Below are 4,001 nucleotides of genomic sequence, written 5' to 3'. Positions count from 1 at the left end.
TAAAAAAAAAAAGAAAAGAAGAGGAAGAAGTTCATCCATTTTTTTTTTTAAATTTTTTAGTGAATGAAAAATATATTAGTACAAAGAAAAGAAAATAAAAACAAGCCGCTACAAAAACCATCTAGGAGTGAGAACCCTAAACAAATAACCTAAAACCCAACATCACATAAGGGTAACAACAAAACCCTTGGGGAGAACATCCATAAATAGGGGAATACACCAAAACCAAAGGGGCCGGGAAACATCAAAACCCGGGGGAAACAACCATTAAGGCTGTATTTGGTAATGTTTCTGTTCTAGAAACGACGTTTCGTGTCAAAAACGTAAATTTCAGTCTCTGTGTTAAAATGCCCCTTTTTTTTTCTTAGAATGAAGCTGGAACAACGGAATTACCTTTTGTCGTTCCGTCAATTCTCATTTCTAGTTTTTTTTTTTTCCAACAAAAAGTGAAATACACTATAAATGCACCAAACGCTTTATTCTGTTTTTTCATTCCCATAAAACCAAAAAACTACATAAACGTTTTTTTGAAACAATACCAAACGCAGCCTAAATATGGAATACACCAACTAAAAACTGGGGGCATCAGAAAAAAACAGGGGATACACCAACATCGTAAATAAGCAAGGAGAGAAATGGGGGGAAGGTCCCCGGAGAGTGTGGGCCAACCCTTGGGTTATTACTCTTCTTGGGCCCTGTTCTGTTTATCTCACCATGACCAAGTGCCCAATTCCATGTGAATCAGGGTACAGGCGCCTTATAATTCTAAAGAATCTTATTTCTAATTTTAAACTTGATGATGTCCCAGATTTGCTCACTTGTACCCAAAGAAGATCCATCTCCTTTTAAGTTCATTCAACTTACTTTTTTTAGCCTAAGTTGAAAAGTTACCATATTTGTGTTTCTCGTTAAGTTTTGCTTTTAAGGAAACAATCTTTAGTATGGAAACCTTTGCGACCAAAAAGAGCAAGGAAGTGATTCAGGAGGTGGGGTGCTTTGATGTTGAATTCAACTAGTATTCACACTTGAACATCCTTGTTCAAACACCAAATCTCATTTCTTTTAAGAAATACCATTATAGGGAGGATGGCTTTGGCTTTCAAACCCATTCCATCAATCTATTTGGATGGTGCAACCCTATAATAAAAAACCGTGACTAGAGAGGGACAACAACCTAATTTTCCTAATCCAGCCATCAGTGTTGTGTTGTTGAGGCCTTAAAAGGTCACTATATTTAGGTTTCTATTGACTTGTTTGGATTGGAATTTGGTGCACTTGTTGATTCCCACTTTCCTCAAATGCAAGAACCCTAGTGTATAATGCAAGTTCTCTCCACCCACCTTCCTCGTGTTTGCTTTTACTTTTTTGTTAAGCTATAGCTATTTATCGTCATTTTTCCTTTATGGGTATCATATCATATGTTAGGTCATTCTTCTCATCAACACATTTTGGTAAGCTCAATGTTCATTACTAGCCAATTACCATGGTTCCTTTGAGTCTTCAAGATTACTCTCTCTCTCTCTCTCTCTAAATGTTTGGTTTATAGATTGGGAGGCTCAAACCAATTGACATGGACAAACATGACATCACAGCTAGGAATCTAGCTACAGTTGAACAACTTGATAAAGTAAGATTTCAAGGATTAGAAGCTCAATTTTGATGAGATGATGACCCCATATCACATCTGCACTGCTCACAAGTCCACAATCCTCGTGTATTGACCAAGCCATCACGGCTCTATGAATGGACTTTCAATCAAAATCAAGAAGTGATCCTCACCAATCGATGGTTAGGATCTGTAGTTATTGACCAACTAAAATGAACACAATTTAGTTTTGAAATCAAGAAGATAAGCATTAGTACTGGGGGTGTCAATCGGTCGGCCGGGCTGGCCTTGTTCGGCCTAATTGTGTTTTTTCACTTTAGGATCTTGCATTGTGGTTGGCTGATTGAAGTAATCGATTCTCATTTTCTAGGCATGATCTCATTTATCAATGGCGGGTTGGGTACTGGCCTTTAATATGAGCTATAATCGGGCTCTAAATGGGCTATAATAAGGCTTAAAATAGTCTTTAAATGTGTCGAACTTAGTAAATCAGCTCTAAACGATTTCTAAGCAGGCTATAAATTAACGTTCCTTAAACATAATGGGCTGAATGAGACTGTCAATTAGTCGCTCCCAATCGGGTAGCACCCTTGCACTGAAAACTACCTATTAATAAATGTTTAAAAATCAGACCGGGCCGATTTGGATTTTAAATGGTCAGGTTCAATCGAGCCTACCGATCTGGACTTGTAATTGACACCCCTAAGCATTACTAATTTTGTAATCTCTTCATGATGCTGATCTTAGTGCTAACCAAGCATAGAACCCAGCAGATATTTTATCTCACGATAACTTACTTACACACCATCCACCAGTTTCCATACATTTCAACAACAAAATGAGTCTAGTTGATAGAAGAAACATTCAAAACAACATGGATAATATATACATGAACATGCTGATCTTTTTTTTTTTTTTTTTTTTTTTTTTTTTTTAATTATTATTATTTTTTTATATATATATTTTTTATTGATAAAGTAAAAAAGGGTGCTCCATAGTAATGATCATAGCTTCCACGACAAGCCCCAATAGGGTGGGCGGCGCTTCCGCAAGATCAATGGACGATAGTGGGCATGTCAAAACTCAAACCCACAACCAGCCGACTCGAACGATAATGGGTTAAGAGCATTTTTACTACTAGGCTACCAACCCCATTGGTAATATGCTGATTAATATAAGTGAAAAGTGTTTCCGATAAATCAAAATCCATGATGGGAGAAGATTGACTCGCTCAATCTTATCTATTCTATTCTTTTTGAGGTTTTTCAAGTCATACACTTAATGGGCCAATGCTTATACAAAGAATAGGTAGGGTCCAATCCCGGCAAAAGAAAACAAATCAAGTCTTTTCCTATTAAAAGGATAATATATTTAGAACCACTCACACATTTGTATCAGATAAGCCTAATGCCCAATCCGTGATCACCTTACCAATATTAGGATCAGCTGACTACCGACCAAGCATAACACTCCACTAATTGGGTTTCCACAAAGACTGACTACTCTAGCCCACCGAAATAGAAAATCTTACATAAAATGGCTAGAAAACATTGGACTTTGATCCCAATTATGATTTTGCCTCCAATTATCTGGGCCATTCAGCAGAACTTCTGTGGAAGCCAATCCTAACTCCACTCTACGGTTGAGAGATTTACATACTTTGAGACAGGACGTACTTAGTGTCCAAGCCCAAGCCCAGTGTGAAGTTGACAACTTATAGGTTGTCGAAGAGAATTCCTCCAGCGAACCAGTAAGGACCTCAATTGGTTGTAGTGAGGCCTTGGGATCGAATCCTCACCTCACAAGAGGAAATGTGGTTTAGGGGTTGTTAATATAGGACCGAGTTTCTCCAGCTCCTACGGTGAACAGGAATCCAGGCCACTAGAGGGGGCACAGGTGGTGGGAGTGCACCGGATCTCCTCCCTTGGATCACGCGTGGCTCAAGAAAACTTTGTCCTAAATGTATGTCTACTTATTTACAAAAACAAGTGTGTTCCAATTCTGAGACCATGAAACATTTACCATTGATTTGTGGTTGTCCACAAGGGAAATTGATGATAAATTTTTAGGAAAATTACATGATTACCCATTTTTGGTTTTCCTTTTACAAAATTACTTACACAAAATTTCAGTTAACAAATCAAAATCAGGTTTAGATTTACAAGAAATTTCTTGTCGTTTCTACTGGAGTTTTGTTTGGGCATCAAGAGTTTAGTGGACAAAATTTCATATCAATGTTACTCTTGGTCTGAGACTAGGGTTGTATGGATTTTTAAGGACCAGGGGCACACAAATCTTCTAGACTGTGGGTTAGTAGTAAGCCTGGGTTTAATTATTTCTTTGATGGGCCTCTTGGGCTGGGCTAAGTGTAAGAGATCAAGAGCTGCATTGCACT

Source organism: Macadamia integrifolia, chromosome 14 (genome assembly GCF_013358625.1).
Source record: "Macadamia integrifolia cultivar HAES 741 chromosome 14, SCU_Mint_v3, whole genome shotgun sequence".
In the NCBI taxonomy this organism is placed as follows: domain Eukaryota; kingdom Viridiplantae; phylum Streptophyta; class Magnoliopsida; order Proteales; family Proteaceae; genus Macadamia; species Macadamia integrifolia.
This window is presented reverse-complemented; position numbering follows the sequence as displayed.